Below are 17922 nucleotides of genomic sequence, written 5' to 3'. Positions count from 1 at the left end.
ACATACTATGCTGTTGAATGAAAGTCTGTGAGTACCATGGAATGGAATTTCTCTTTTGGTCCTAACATTGCACCCCTACTTCTTCCTTTTAAATGTTGTGATCTAAATAGAAAATGGAAGACATAGCCATTACAATAATTCTAAAGTTCTTGAAAAAGAAGAATAGCATTATGAGGCCTCTAACTGGGAAAAAAAGGGAAGCAGTGGAAAAGATTTAATTTTTGCATTTAAGAGTTAGAAAAACAAAGTGGTTACAGAACACACTCTATTTTATTTTGTATTTCATTTAAATAATTTGAAATCCTACTAAATTAATATAATTTTAAGGTACACTGGCATTTTTATTGACTAATAAAAATAGATGTGTGCACCAAGGATGGACAAATTGAGCATTTTCTTGTTTGAAAGTGAATAATTAAAGGTTTAAATTGCATCAGGTTCCTCTGTGAATCTCTTTAATAAATTTTGTTTTTAATTCAATTCACAGTAGTCACTAAAGGGAAATTCCAGCAGTTCCCATCCTAGCTTCTGCTGTCCACCTTTTTTTTGACATACTTGCCTAGTAGGTGCAGTGTCAAGTTGCACTGACACATGAATGAGACTAACAGATATTGCTCAGTCAATTACAGCAGTAAAGAACATGATCATATAATTTTAAAAATCTAGAACTATTCCAGAGATTTCCTTGGCTTCATTTCTTCATTTAAGCTTCATATGATGCAGATTCTGCTGACAGTGAGCAGCTCAGCCAAATTAAAACAAAAAGGAGAAAATCTCAGATTGTTTATTGTGGTTGATGCATTATTTGAAAGTAGTTGTGGTTGCTAGCATGGATCTAGGCTGACAGATTAAATTATTAATATTTACAAGCAGTTGACTTGGGAGTGAGGAATCTCTACCATCTGACCCTGTCACAGTTCAAATGACATAAAAGTAACCAAGCAGCAATGCAGTCTTGAAATATACTCTCCTATTTATCCCATCCACAAAACTACTGTGGAAGTAGAGGAATTTTAAAAAGACACAATCAAAAGTTTAAGATACAAGAAAAACATCTTTGAGGAGAAGATTGAAAAGCTCCAGATGGTCTCCAGATCCCATCACGCACAGTGGTTTGAGTAATTTTAATAATTTGCTTCAGGTATTTAACTTGTGTCTTAGAGCTAGCTCAGCAGTCTGTATGTAAGCTATACAAAAGAAATCATCTCTGAACTTTTTTGAATCATAATAAAAGACCAAGAGTACAAGACCATATTTAGTGGAATATATATAAAGCAAGGAAACCAGCAAACCAAGATATATGTATATCTGTATATATTTTCTATACTGAAGAATGCAAACATATGATTTTCCATAACTTAAATATGGCTACAAAAAAATTTAGAAGTTATTCTAGTTTCTGGCACCAAAAATATTGTAATAGGAAAAAAAATCTCATTCTTCCAGTCATGTACCACTTACAGCAATCAAGAATAATGATGAGGAATATATATATAAGAAGACAGGGATTTCCTCCAAACACATTTACAAGGGAGTTTTTATCTTTAGACACCTACCTGGGAAAGTAATTTAAGCAACTTAAAATCTGATCTAACTTAAGATGGCACTTTGATATTTGCATTAATGTTTGCATTTTTATATCCAGATTGAAAGTTTAACTGCAGGCTTCCAAATGTGAATCAAAAAACCAACCTACAGAAATGAGTTCATATCAATTAATCTAGTTTATCCTAAGAAAAGAGACACTTGATTAAACTGTCAATTTTTAAAATATTGTAAACTATTCAGTTATTGGGGACTTCCTCTGAGGGAAGGGCATGTTTGTTTTAGGTTTTTTTACCTTGATGATATGCAGTGTAGCTAAGCTGTACGGAATGTATGGCACTTCTTTGGCTGTATATTCCTCAAACTCAGTTGCTTTGTGATCAGCAGCAGAACAAACTCCAGATGTGGCAAACTGATCTAGTGTAAAATAAAAATTTAGAGGCACTAACTACCTTTTTTTTTTTTTTTTTTTTACTTTTTCATTTTTTTCTTCTAAAAGCAAAATGGCTCCTAGGAGGAGAAATACAGCAATTCAGACTCGTCAGCTTTTCTCTCTGAACACCATCATACAAACTTATGTCTGACAATTACTTGTTCCTGAATACTCTGAAATACATTACTGTCATATATTTATGTCATTAAAACTAAAAATTAAAAATCAGGTTAAAAAAACCCCATGCAGAGACATGTTGCTTCTTAATAAAACTAGCTTTTACCACAATTAAGAGGACACATCCTGGAAAGCTTCCTTTTACAAGTTATTTGATAAATACATTTTTTTTTAAAACAGACTATGATGCATGTTTTAATCTTTTTCTAATCTTCCTTTTTGTTGAATAAGAGTATAAAATTACTTCCCCCCCCCAACCAGATTTCTCTGGCTTAATACAGTAGCTGACTTCCTATTGGAAAACTAATTTAAGTATCACAATTCTAAACCGAGTATCATCATCAACTAACAGGAGTATAAATTCAAAATTGTAATTACCTAGAATAGTGACTTGTGTATATCTAAAGAATTTTATTTGAAAATCCAAGTCACACAGCTTAATTCAATCACAGCTCACATACAAGGGGAAAAGAAAAATAGTAAACCTCCTCATTTTGGCTAAGGTATTATCTGTTCCAAAAAACAAGAATAATACTTGTTCTGTAAATATACCTTTTTCTTGAGTTCTGTCTTCACTCCATCCAATCAGGGAATTCAGAAATGACCACTTGCTTATATTCATTCTGAGCTTGTGGAACCATGAGTTTCCCTCTCCGTCTGTTAACAAAATTCAAGTGCTAGAACATTGTGAAAATCTTTTTCATTCTTTCTCTGATTCTCTTTGGCTAAAAAGTGCTTAAAGTAATTAAAAGGGATACAAAATGTGAGAGACTGGGAAGTAATTGAGAAAACCACAAGCATAAGAAGGATGTGTGAGGACTTGTGTGAGACTTGGATGGTTCCACTTGATCCTGAAAATAGAGATATTGAATGCAAAGGTTGCATTCTGGACTTCTTTCTCATCTTCTGTAGGAATGTTTTCAGAATATTATTTTGAAAAATTAAAAAATAAACTGGATTTTGCCCGATATCTCAGAAAATGTGAGTGTGTATGTGTGTGTGTGTGTGTGTGTGTTAAGAGGTGTGGCTGTATCAGATTGTTACATGAGGTGTGTCTGACTCAGGTTTATTTATGAGCACTCTGGACACATGCAACACTCCTGCTGAGAGAACACCAAGCCACAACACCTTCAAGTGCTCTGATGTGAAAGAGAAAAGTGTCTGAAAGAAGACTTCTGACTCTTTGAATCAACAAAAACCATTATCAGAAATTAAGAAATTTTGTGCACTGGGGAAATTTAAGTGTATACCTTTCCTGAGTTCCTAACATAATTCTCATTCACTTACATGCTGCAATTATTTTATACTAAAAAACATTTGTCTCAGCATATTACTTTTACTAGCTATATTGTATGTGGATGCACCACTCTAAAATACAGTCTGTCCAACTACTAGATGAATCATCAGATCCTGTTCAGGCACAGCCATAAAAGTTTTGTTTGTCAAGATCCAATTTTGGTGATTTATAAAATACATAAAACACACGTTGAGAAGAGTACCCTTGGCTCAAGCGGTTCTTTTTTCTGAATTCATTCTTCTCATCATTATATGTTACATATATAAAAATATCAGCTTTTTTCTGTGCATAACATCATTGAAAGACACAACATCTCTACAGAACAGATACTTTTTTAAAGACTTGACATTTCACACCTACATCCTTTTGGTTCACATTTTGTTTTCTTTCTGCCATCTTGGAGACTGTTAGCAGCACTTCACATAATCCTACTTCAGGGAAAATTAGCCAATTATGCATCAATGCTTGCAGGCCAGGAGCATAAGGTCTATATTTTCCTTAGGACAAAGATTAATCAGACATCCGGATTTCATTTGTAACTTAAAAAATATATTATCATATCATGTACTGATGCAACCACAAAATTTGTCTTCAATCTAGACAGACCATTGGGAGGAAAAATATCTGAAATCCCAACTGGCTAATTAATGAACGCTAAAAGTCAGTCTGTATGTCTTCTGTTTAACTTAGCATTTCACAGAGCATGTGACTCTCAAAGCTACTGAACATTTCTTTTCACACCACTTGTGTGACTTTACTCACAGAGAACTCTGTGCTGTGGCTGGGATGAGACATCTGTAACAGTTTTTTCCATTTCTTTCCAAAGCCTCCAGTCTGACTGCTCTCAAAGGGCACTCTGGGTTCAACAGTTCCTAGCAGTCTAATTCCTTTAGAATGTAAGGCTTCTCAAGCCAGAGGTCTCTCCTTTCTCAGATTACAGCTCCAATGAAAGCATCCTGCGAGTCTAGGCAGCCACATTACTACTTCTGAATAACTACAACTGTACTTTATGACAGTTTTCAGAGAGATTGCATCTTTGTTTTAGAAGTTACAGGTGTAGGCCGTGTAAAAAAAATCTAGTTCTGTTCTGACGTCTTTAGTTTTAACAGGCACAAAGCCATTATGCATCTGTTGAAAATGAGGAGCTTGAAGATCACATCCATAAAGCTATAAACTGAATCAAGACAGGAAACCTCCACTTAGTCCGCACTGACTTTTATCCATATTGGAGTTATATCAGCACTGACAAAACAATACAAACTATACTGTTTATGCAGTTCTGCTTCTGTGACTCTACAATAGGGATCCTACCACTACCTTTTGTAGAGAGCAGTGAAGTACAATCTCATTCTGAACATCTGAGGCACTAGTACTTCTACTCACCCTCCTCAGGTGTGTCTTCCACCACAACACTTTCAATCACACATGAGGGATGTTCCTGTACATCCTCTGAATAATCAATAATGCTCCCTGGTAGAAGAACAGTGGACTGCATGGTGGTCTGTGGTTTAGTTTCAGGATCAATTTGTACTGAATCTCTGGGGACCTGCCAGCCTGAAAGGTCAACATTTTGCACCCGTGCTTCTGAAAAACAAGCAACATAATTGTTTTTAACAAAATGCCAGGACAAGGCATTCAGTTGGAAGTCTTAAAAACAAATTTTAGAAACAAGACCAGATCTGTAATATCACACATCGATATGGATTTAAGATCAAAATACTGCAAACTGTCAGCAGTTGAATTAAACCTGGGTGACTTTCTTATAAACTGATAAGAGCAAACCTTTTGTTTGGGTCTTTCCTGTTATGAAATCTAACATGATTTGGTGATCTAATCTTGGTTTGACTGTCAGATTTAGCTGAATAAGTAAAGCACATCAAGGTCCGTGAAATAAAGTAGTCAGAATTCACAATCTATCCTGAATAAAACTGGTCAAGTCTCATGCAGCTTCCATTCAAAAATACAACTCAAATACACCCCTCAACACATAACTCTTGGCCAACTTTTGTCTCTGGATATCTCTAAGATATTTGATCTCTTTTCATGGTCAATATCTGTTTCACCACAGAAAGGTTTTCTTGATGAATTTTAAAAAAACCAAAGATATTAGATATATATCAGCAAAAAAGACTTTTTTTTTTTTTTAATACCTTGCCACCCTCATAAGTTCCATAGAGAAACATATTGGTTTTCTAGGACTTCAAGGTTTATGTGAAAGCCAGGATGAAAATGAATACTTGTTTCTGAACATGAAATACAAATGACAGGCTTTTTGGGAAGCAATTAGTGCACATTCACAGGAATGAAAATATAACTTCAGCAACTGAACTCGTGTCATTGCAGTGATTTCAGCTGTCTGGTTAGGAGTGTCAGCATTGGGACTTGCTCACTGACTATCAACATTACACAAAAAGTGCTAAATCCTTTAAAACTTGGCTTGTGCCCACTGAAAAAGCCTGAAAGTTGCACTTAAGAGTTGTCATAAAGAATTGTGATGATAGCGAAGTCATTCTTGAAATGACCATGGACCTGTTGAAGTTCTATATAGTTAATTAAGCTGACAGAATGTCAGAATATGAGATTGAGAAATGCAGCTCAGAAATTTGGTATAACAAAGGTCGATCTTGTTTAACTAATCCTTCCCTCCCACTATCACCACAGTTTGAATTTGTTTAAATCTTGATCGATTTAATAAGTAGCACTACCCAAAAAAGAAGCACAAGAATATGCTGCTAGATTGGTACCAGCTTCTACTGTGGTTTAAGCCTGTCTAGAAGCTCAGGCCCATGCAGCCACTTCCTTGCTCCCCCACAGTGATGGGTGAGTGAAGTAGAACAATAAAAACGATAAAAATTATGGGTTGAGTTAGACAGTTCAATAGGTAAAGCAAAGAGCTATGTGCAAACAAAACACAATAAGAAATTAATTCACTACCTCCCGCTGGCAACTCAATGTTTAGTCATCTACAGGAAAACAGGGCTCCATTGCATATAATTTTACTTAAAAGACAAATTCCATAACTCAAAAAATTCTTTCTTTTTTCTCTTAACTCTAAACTTTTATTGCAGCACACAATATGATATGGCACAGGATATCCCTTTGGACAATGTTGGGTTTAGGAATGGTAATCTCCAGTTCTCTGCCTGCACCAAGACTCTCCAAAGCCACACACCACTCTGTCATAACACAAAACAAGCTCTCTTAATAACTATGTGTAGAGAGGCTGTCTGAGAGCAAGTTTCTTCTTGGCTTCTTGTTACAGCACTTGCTATTAATGCACAGACTCTCTGCTTTTCAGCATTACCCACTGTGCAAATGCATGCACTAGGCTTTCTCATAACATCAGCAGACTGAACAGAGCCTGTCTGTGCTCTGATGCAAAACAAAGAACAGCAGTGTGAGAGAGGACTCGTGGGAGTGTTCTCAAAATGTGGTACATTTGAACAGCCAGAGTGAAAGAGGAGACCATTGCTTCTGGACTTGGGCAGAGAGATATAAAGAGTATTTCCTCCTTCACCATGTGGAAAATGGAGCATGAAACTTGGGTAGAGAGTAACTGTTCTCCAAATGTCCTGACAACAATGTCCTGTTTCCCTTTGTGGCTTATAAAAAGGTGGAAATTATAATTTTTATCCCTTCTGATCTCTGATCATTCAAAGAAGCAGGAATTTAGCAAAGTAGTTGCAATATTCAGTATACCTGCATGGTTGGAAAAGGGCCTTTTGAATCCTCATCTCTTGTATCTCATGCACAAGCATGCAATAATTGCTTCCCCTCCTATTTACCAACTGCCTGGATTGTTTCTGAAGTCTACTCCTTCCTCTTTAGTACCACATCACATTGGGATCAGCTGGTATGAAGATTCATACCAGAATCTTTTATTACTCCATCTCATCCCCTGAAAGTGATTTAGCAATGAAGTTGGACAGTGTATTACAAGTAAAGGCTTGTTTACATTCTTGCAAGCTACAACTCAGTTCTTTTCCAGATGGAAAAGTATTATGCAAACATTTTCTTTTTACTCCATCTGGTCAAACCACATTTTTATCTCTAAAATTCTCAGGTTACACTGCCTCAAGTAACAGCCTTACCCCGTTGTATTACCCAACAGAGCTGACAATGAAACGTGTTAAACTTGTTATTCTTAGGTTCTGGTGTGAAGGTTAAACAGTCAGTCAGGAAATATATATATGTATATATATACAGCATATCGGCAAGAAGAAGAGAATATACGGCAGCTATCACCTGATTTGGAGCAAACTCCCATGTTAAGAGTTAATATTCCATCTTACTACCACAGACTATAAAGCTTTTCTTGCTGTATTTTGTTGATATTTCATCTTGAAAATCAAAATAAAAGCCTGCATTTTATACTACAAGTCACAGAGATGCTGGACAAAATGCAAGAATGTAGATTTAACTTTCCCTGGAAAAAGATGTGCGTCTTTGTGTCTATTGCTAGGCAGAGTTGCTCTTCCATGTCAGTTAGACCTGAGGTTCCATGGTATCACCAGTCTGCTCATCATTAGTCAGCTGCCTAAGACTACAAACAGACCACACTGCCTCACTGATGGTGCTATTCATGTCTGAATCAGACATGGCAATTCAGTGTTAATCCTCACTATTGCATTTAAATTTTAAACATAATGCTTGAGAATTTTGTTGGACATCTGAGGAAAAAGCTACTTTTACAAATATGTGTGGGAAGGCCTAATATTAGGTAAGAGAAGGCTGTTCTCTCATGATTTATGGACAAAATCTGCAGGTTGCATAGAAGAAGCTGTAAATCTTCCTCATTGTTCCCTATACTGCTTTTCAGCACCCTGCTTCCTAAGGTGGGGCAAGACAAACCACCCTGCCTTTTTGTTACAGGCTTTGCATAACTGCTCTTTTTTTTTTTTAATTTTTTAAATTACACACCCTTGAAAAGCAAATATAGAATCTGGCCTTCTGCTTTCACTCTAAACACATACTTAATAAAAGTCTCAAACTATCAGTGATTGTGGATGCTGAATGCTTTAATCTTTGAGACCCAAACTTGGTTACCTGTCAGCACCTCAAATATGGCCATATCGGGGTTTGTACCAGAAAAAAAAACAAAACCAAAACAAATAAAGCTTCAGCAGTCATAATAGTTTTTGTAGAAGGTAATCTTCATAATAAAAATATTTTAAGAATGCAAGTAAAATTTAATGAGAATTTTAAGATGTCACCGTTAGGATACATGTCATCTCTGTGGAAAATCTAGGAGGAAACCCACAACTTTTGGCAATAGCTTTTTTTTTGTTTTTTCTTTTGTTGTGGCATCATCATCTCTTCTTTGAGGCAGAATTCTCTGGGGAAACTTATTTGCCATGCAGGTTAAATTTTTTTTCAGCAAAAAGGAGCTAAAATTTCAGGGCAGAAATAAACATCAGAGATGTGAGACTTTGAGAAAAGGCCTAAGTTTGCAAACAAAAAAAAAAAAAATCCTAAATAAAATAATGGTAAAAAAAATTAGGACCTATTTAACAGATTTTTAGTCACTTATTAGGGAAAATGGTTTGTGTTTCACTTTCATTAAGTTCGTTGCTTCCTGTTCTACAATCAGATTCATGATTTTTGAAGATTTCTGAACTGAGTCTTCTGAGAAATAGCTAAAGATTCTTACATTATTAGACCATCATTCCACTTTTCAGACTTTCACCAGGAGCCACACTCATTGGCCCTTTAATGATTCCCCTGTACAATCTCTCTTGCTCATCTTCTAAGATTGCTTTTCCTGAAATGACATGAGCATCATGCCTGAAATACTCAATAACTTGTTAAACTGTGAAAAGTCAGGCCTATTTTTCTAAAAAAAATCACAAACTATTTGTAAAACCTGCAGTGACTTTACTTAGAACTTAATTTATCACACTTTTCTAAATGTTTATGAAGACACAGACAGAAATTTCCAAATTATCCCCAGCATTCAAACACATATTTCCTAGGTTAGCAAGACAGCTTTTGAAAAATAATTAAAATGAAATTAAAATTTAAAATATTTTTCTGTGTTTAAACCCATTCTCATTCATTTGTGCTTATCTTTCTGCTATGTAAAGGACTTAGCTCATTTAGTATGCATTTCATATGCACATGCTGTTTTCTTTCCCTGAAAAAAACAGATGGTTGTCCTCTTCACACTTTGCACTCGACTTATTTGATAGAATTATGGCCTGGCTCCACCCTCCTACTCTCAATAGCTGTGTGTCATAATGTAACATACAGGAACATTTCCTGTTTCTACTAAATACACACTAAGTCCTAAATAATTACCTTCATCCATGGTTATCCGTCTGTTTCTCAGTGTTTCCAGAGAGATGAGAGTTAACTTCTGGTATTTTCTGAAAACCTCCCAAGCTGTGTGCATAAATATTTAACCTGCAAAAAATGCAAGAGCCTCTCTAGGCAACTAGATACCTGCAGAAAGTAAAATGGACACGGATCAGGTTTCTTCTCACTGAATCCTGCACTGGACAATGTCTCTTTTGCCAGCAGACTAAAACTTACTAGATGAAACCCAAAGCTGTAGGAAACTCAGCACAGCTTAAGTGGAAAAAAAAAATACAAGTTGGTTCTACATACCTGAAAGCACAAGTACCCATGAGATAAGAAGGGTGTCATTAGAATAATTTATAAATCGTCACACTTGTTTCAGCTGGAAGAATGTGAAACAAGATTCTTTAGCTACATTTCCAGGAGTAGTTAAACTGATAGAGTTCCAAGTGGTATTCTATATAATTTCAGATCTAATTTCATATGAACTGAGTGGTCAAATCAGTTCAGATAAGGCTGTTACCACATTAAAACAAAGTTTCCCCTGCCTTTTACAATTTTTTCAAGGAAGCGTATCGCCATTTCCCTTCTCTGCTAACTAGAGGTAAAACAAGCCCACACTTTCATCACAGCCTATGCCATTATGCTGAGTCTGGCCTCAGTGGAGACAAGCAGGTTATTATGAGCTGTAAGTCAAATATACTGTTCTCTTGAAATAACTCGAGGCACAAAACTTCTGATCTATTCCTATATTAATATGAACAAAATAGAGGCAGAAACAGGGAGAAGCAAATACTATTTAGCAATTGCAAAGAAAATACAGAATGAAATTTTGCAGGCTGACGTGATCCAGCCTAGGCAGGTGAGACCAGTGGCTCAGGATTTCTACCTCACTGCTGTTGTTGTGTACCCCACCCTTATGACAAAAAGGACTAAAACCAGGAACTTGTCTTTAGACTATAGTAGAACAGGAAGGCTTTTGTTATCACTAACTTAACAAGCAGTTTCACTGTGAGTTTACAGGGAGCAGCTTCATTGTGAACCTTTGGACAAATAATCCACAACTAATTTAAGTTTTATGACTATTTGCTCTAATGCTAATTTGAATATTTTATAGCTTCACTGGGATGTAAAGAACACAGCATGGGACCTATAAAAATGGTTTTTTTGAAATAATATTAGTTTTTTTTAAAAAAATGGAACTGTTCTGTGGTTTTCTTTTTATTATAACAAAGGAGGTTTCTGCCTTCCTTCCTCATTCCTCTTACCACTGGGGGGAAAAAACTAATAAAGAATGGAAAATGAGAAAAAGAAGCAACAGAAAATCAACCATCTGAACAAATGAGGGTGCTTGTTTTTAAATATTCACAATATTTAAAATATTAAATTTGAAATTTAAGTATTGAATCTTATACAAATTAAAACATATTTGCCAGATTATGTTTTCAAATTACTTTTACAGTAATAAATTATGTAAGTCATATTAACACTACAACTAATGCTAAATGAAGAAGCTGGCAAAGCAAACAGAAAATACTGGAATCCCAGTTGTATTTATATAGGATATTTTAAGTTTCTACTTAAATTTTTAATTTTCATTGTGATGTTTCTTGCTTTGTTTAATCTTTGAGGGCTGTGTTGTAGTCCCATTCTTGAACTAGCATATGACTATGCTAGCTATTAAACAAACACAATAAAACAGATTGGTAGTGACACAGATATCTTGAGACCACTCCTTTCATTATGTTTGTTTCGGCTGGTATTCTTGCTAATTTTACTTTAAGAAGAATCTTTACCTGATAAACATCTATGTTTTTGCTTAAAACACCCTTCAAAAAATCCCTACAGTAACCAGCTTCACAGTATGTTTTTTTCTTAAATTAATGTCATTGGGACTCACTATTCCACTCTTGTCTTTTTATTTTATTATCCATGATAGTTCATGCATAATTCTGTGAAGATAAATTTCTATGGCTAGGGGTTTCATGTTCCTCTTTGTATCTTCCCAATGACTTTGATTATCTTGAGAAACTTATAGCAGCTTCAGGGATAAGTAATTTACACTAGTATGGAATTGGGCTACATTTGAAATGTTGCATCTGCATCTTTCTCCTTTAAGAAAATCAAATGCAAATAGAACTCTGAGTTATGCACATTTAGTCAGTTCTATAATGGGAAAAATTACAACAAACATAAACCTGTCTTGAACTTTGTTCTCCCTGAAACAAGAAGAAACAAGCTTAAACTATTTAAAATTTCCCTTTAATAACCGTGACTTGCATCATGTCCCTCATTGTGCCCAAGTAGTATTTCTTTACCAGCAGTTTGAGGCAATCCAATCTAGATCAAAACTGAAATAAAAGGGGTTTTCTGGGGTTTGAGCTGGAAACAAAATATGGAATTCCTGTTCAACATCACAAAATAAAAGTCTGCAGGAAAACTCCTAGATACCATATTTTGCTGAAAGTCAACAATAAACTTATATTTAAACCAAGGGAAAAAATAACCACATAAAATAGAGGAGGTTAGAAAAATACTTTTTCAAATGGAATACTGGCATTTAGATTTTTTCACTATCAATGCTTTTGTTTTGCAAAGATTTGAGGGAAAGTTACATGAAAAGCTTTATTTTGTCTGATGTTAAATTACTCTAATATTCCATAGAAGGAAACCAGTTTTGCAATCGCTGACTAATTGTGTGTTAACTCTGTCTTCCAATTTTGGGAGGTAAGCTGCTGAGTGAAATAGTAACAGCCAAGCAGTCTCCAAAATCTTCTCCTAACCAAAAACCACCTCCATTATTGTGGGAACAAGATGTTACAAGGGTGATTGGAATGTATAGTTTCCTCAGGTTTTTTTATGACTGTTCTTACCACACCTTGAACGTAGACAATGAGCAAAACATGGTTCACTAATATGCCCTTATTATGTAATTCTTGTTTCTTCATAGTAGTGGGACCCAGGTCACGACTATGCCACTCAGAACAAATATCTCCTTGACTGAAGTGATTCTGAAGATTCAGAGCATGATACTTTCACCTAGTTGTAGATAGGAAATTTGTTTTATTTTTTATACCTGGACATTTTTTGTCAATAGATCCATTCACTGGTATGTATTTCAACAGCAACCAAAGCAGCACAGTTTGCTAAGGACGTATTTATAAATGTTTAGAGTATTAATTTTCTTTAAAAGAAAAAGTGGCACAAGAAATGGCAGTAGATGTAAAGCTACTTCAAAGAATCAATTTCAGAATGCCAAATAAACTGGGAAATCCCAGTTGGCTAAATTTAACCTGCATATTGCAGTACCACATGTGGTTAATCTGCTGATTAATTTTTTGTTAAGTAGTGCTGTCTCTTCTTTCTTCGAAGTTACAATAACCTAATTGTGCAGCAGGGTTCAGTCGGTTACAAACCAGAGGGCTGCTCATCCTGCTGCTTGGTTTCCCTAGAAGAGATAGCCCAGTTCCATTCCTCCTAAGATCAGTTGTGACGTACCACCAACTCTCTTGTTTTGGTTTGGTTCTTTGTCAGTGAGGATGTTTGGACGTTTTCTCCATTAAGGGCACTGACCTTTCCACAGATTTTATGCACAGTTCAATTGTTAAAGTCAGTTGTATTCCCTTGATCTGAATTCTCTTCTGTTATTATTCACACCCTCTGATTAGCATTGTACACTGCTTAGGACAGTAAAAGACTTATGCATGCCCACTTTTTCTTGTCCCCTTAGCACTTTCCTCTGAATGTGCACTGAGTTTTACCTTCTACTGTAATTTTTTTTTTTTGTCACAATCATCAAACAGGTTTGTTTTGCTCTACTGTGATTTGGAAGAAGAAATGTATAACAACGATTCCCAAAGGTTTTTTTTCGTAGAGGCCTCCTAGAACGTCCATATTTTCCTCATATAAATTCCTTTGGCACACAGTTAAAGTGGGTTTTGTCTGGAGGGCAGTCTGAGACATTGAAAAGCTTCTGGAATCGTTTCTCTGAACTTGAGTTCATTTAAACTGAATGGGATTTCTAAGGTCCAAAATTATGTTGCCTTGGCATGATTTCTTATGTGGCTACTCTGCTTGTTTCTATGAGAGGATGGGCTATTTTTATTTCTCTGTGCAGGGGGCTGCTCACTAACATTTTGGTTCTTCTGAATAGCCAAGCCATGTTTAACCATGAGACTCAGAATATCCCATTACACTTCTAAAAATTTATGGAACTGCAGAAAAGTATTTACTGCAACTAAGAGAGCATTAAGTATTAAGCCTGATTATAGAAGCAGATGCACATTTAATTAAACCATGGAATTCCTGTTGCCTGAAAATTATGGCTAATTCAGTATTTCATGAGGCAATAACAAAATGCTAATCCATGTTAAATGACAGAGGTGTTAAATATTTTTTGCAGTGTAAATAAAATGAACCCTTGTTAGAAAATTCCTAAAAAATATTTATGATTGTTTTTGCATCAGTATCAACAAACGCATGTTGCCCAATCTTTTCCCTATTTACAAGCTTGCAAAGAGGTTCAGAACTGAAACATGATCTGAATGGGAAATACAATATTAATAAATAAAACGTTTAACAGAGAATCCATAAGAGATATTACACAGATTTGAATGTGTCCTATTGTGTCTAATGAAGATATATATATAGAGATACTTTTTGTTTAAGCATGAAGTTAAAAAATCAATTGTATGTCTAGATTTGAAACCATCCAGCCCATAATATAAAATCAGAGCTACACATAATCACAACCTGACTTTAGATGGACCTCACTAGAATCATGCAGATCAGGTGCAAATGAATATAGTGTAGCTGTTCTCACTGAATTTGATATTTAATCTCTTGTTATATCAAAGGAAGAGATGAAGGTCTGAGGAGGCCCTACACCTCAATATGCAGGAAAGATATTTTTCTGAATAATATAACTGAGACACACTTCCTGAAAAAGGATTTGTTCAGGAATTGGTAAATATGTGTTAGTGAAAACACTGCATTATCTCTGGAATGCCTTCTTGGAAGTATTACTGCCTTCAGTAGGCCTGCTGTAAGCAACACATGCTCTTCGATCTGTATCATCGATATTAATGTCTCTGTGGCCTGAAACCTGAGTACAGGTGCTACACTGCAGGTCCTTGGTGCCTAAGGAAATCAACTAATGTGTTCCTGCTCTGTTTTTCATGAAGAGGATAAAAGCTGCTGAAGATAAAGTCACGAGGTGCAAAAGATGAGCAGATGAGAGCCCATTGGCTCTGCATTGCTATCAGATGGTCCAAAATGCATGGCTGTCCTGGCATGTCCTTGCTCTGTTTCATGATTTATCACCTGACGCTACTGTCAGGAGCTCTTTCAGGATAATGCTGTTTCATTACAATGCAATTTTTGAGCACCAATTTTCTCTTAAAGTTTATCTCATAGGCATAGTCTGAAGGTCATTTGTAAAATGGTGTCATTGGTTTAGTGCAGGCAGAATCACAATTCCCTAAATTTCCCAAGTTTAACTCTTGTTTAAGGCACCTTGAATAGAATAAACAGAGTTACATCATGTTGGTAGCATCCTCTGAAATAGATGTAAGGGCTGCTGCTCTCACTGTCAAACTCCATGAAGATTCCTGACTCAGTTTCATATCATTTTGTGTAGGATGGATTGCTGGGGGAAATCCCATCTTCCCAACTGAGCTGTCATCACAAGCCTTAAGAGAAATATTTGGCATGGCCAAATCCAGCACTTTATCAGGTGATAATTTTTCTTTTTTATTTTCACTGAACATTCCTGTTTCTCTCAACTGCATTCTATGCATTGAGTGTTGTAAACAAACTTACTTATTTCTGTCACTTTTGAGACTTTTGAGCCTCTACAACAGTGGCTGCATGCTTCACCACTTCTGAATAAATAATGACAACTCAACAATAAACAATATGCAAAGTGTGCTAGCTTTATGAAACAAATTATGGAGTAACCCTTAAAAACTTAACAATAAACCACTGTTAAGAGCTTCATCCGATTAAACTGCATTTTTTTAAGTGGCAGCCTTTTGTACAATAAAGCACTCCAATGGAGATGGTGACTCAGTTGAGCTCCAGGAAGACAATGAGTCAACCAACATCTGTCCACCCATTAAGAAGGAAGAAAAGCAAATGCAAACAGCTTCTGCTACTCATTTTAGTAGCACAATGCCTTCTTGTGACATCACTCTGAAGGGGGAAACATAGGCCCAAAAGATAATAGAATTAGATTTTTAAAAAACCCAAAACCCAAAAAAAAACTAAACCAGAAGTTAAAAAATACTATGATAAAAATAGGATATAATCTGATTATGGAAAAATTATGTTAGTAAAAAGAGGCCACAAGGAGTAGTGTCTTACTGTGCTCTTGTAGCACACTGAGTCCTACCCTTAGCCATGTTCATTAATACAGGGCAAACAGTCCCATTAAGACAGGGGAAACGGTCCCAGAAAATTAGTATAAACAGAGATTCTGGCCAATGCCTGGCCCAAGTGAAATGTCAGAATGCTAGTGTCATTCTGACATGGCATTCAGGTGGGCTAGAGTAATTGGAACATCACATATTATAATTAAATAACCGGACAGGTTGCTCACTGTATCACTGTCAGCTGGTAAGCCCCTCCAATTATTCAGCTTACTGAACAAATCTAAAATACTTTTGTCAAATAATATATTAAATGTACAGGGGGAAAGGAAATAACAAAGCATAGGAGAAAATTTCTCTGAGAGAGTCGGAGGGGCTGGGGGCCAGAAGTGTGCCATGGGGGTCACCAGGCAGGGTCTGGCAGCTCCTCCTGTCCCGTCACTCCAGACAGAAGCCCCAGCTCCAGGCTCCTCTCTGGGAATGTGACAGCCCATAGGCTGGGTCCCACTCTCAGTCCAGCCCTCTGCAAGGCAGCAGGGCAGTGACTCAAGTGGGGAATGAGGGCTGAGGCCAGTGCTGAGGGCAAATCCTGGCGCTGTGTCCTTCAGCACCCCTGGAGGCTCTCCCCTTAGGCTGCTGGGTTGGGGACCTCCTTGACTGTGATGAGCAGATTACTCTGAGCACCACACGCTTGGGTGTACAGAAGAAAATGCATGCTGTGCTGGAATGTGTATGTGTGTTACATTACATTTCAGAAATTTGTGAGGGTCCCATCTAATAATTACCATCAGTCTGTTCCTCTGCCTTCTCCTATAATTAATTGTTAGACATGGGTTTCAAGGACAGACTGCATTTCGTATATGTTCATGTGAGGCAGATCACCCATACTGAGGGAACCTGTGTATTGCAGCGAGTCAGCAGAAGGAGGATGAAAGTCTCCTGGGAGTTCTCTCTGCCCATTGCAAACATTTCTGGCACAGCAACAGGTGAGCTTCACTGGGCATCATGCTCCAGGCCAATCTGAGATGTTAGTGATACGCAAGGCAGTGTGCTGTGCTGGCTTGGCAACGAAGTGCTTGCAGAAAACCACTTCTAGCAGATATTGCCTCATCTTGTGCAAACCACTCTCACTTTGAACGTCAGAGTTTAATATTTCAATCTCTTTCCAATTATGTAGGTGCCAATTATTGCCTTTATATTAAGCCTCCCTTTCCCCATTAGTTTCTTTCCAAGAAGAAAAGTTATTTATGTGAAATACTAGACATGTTTTATTCCTGGTTTGTTTCTGCCATGGGCCCAAAAGCAAAAGATGCAGAGCTAATAGCCACAGGATCTCAGTGAAGTGAGGATGCTGCCTTGACACTTCACCCTTTCTTCACTCAAAGTTGCAATGAGCAAAGATATATCTTAATGAGTCATTTTTGAAATTATATCAGACATGTCAAAGTGTGACAAGAGCAACTCAAGCTTAGTTTTCTTAACATTTAATCATATGATGCCAAAAGAATTGTGGCAGTATATTAAAATTGGGGATGTGGTCAGGACAGGAGAGGAGAGCTACCATGGCTTGCTCATTTGCTGTATTTTCCCTTCTGAAATCTGCTCATACTTTCGCCAGCACATAGTTTTGCAATGAGTCTTTTTTTTTTCTTCCTAATGTTTCTCCACTTTGGGTGGCACCCAGATCTAGCTGCTGCCGATGGTTACTAGGGCTGTGGAAACACTGGTTGCTGGGTGGAGTTTCCTGTACAGGCTATAAAAGCTTTGAGAACCCACTGCTCCTTTACTCCTGACTGTGCAGCCCT

The sequence above is a fragment of the Cinclus cinclus genome, chromosome Z (genome assembly GCF_963662255.1).
Source record: "Cinclus cinclus chromosome Z, bCinCin1.1, whole genome shotgun sequence".
Taxonomy (NCBI): domain Eukaryota; kingdom Metazoa; phylum Chordata; class Aves; order Passeriformes; family Cinclidae; genus Cinclus; species Cinclus cinclus.
Note: the sequence above shows the minus strand (reverse complement) of the source record.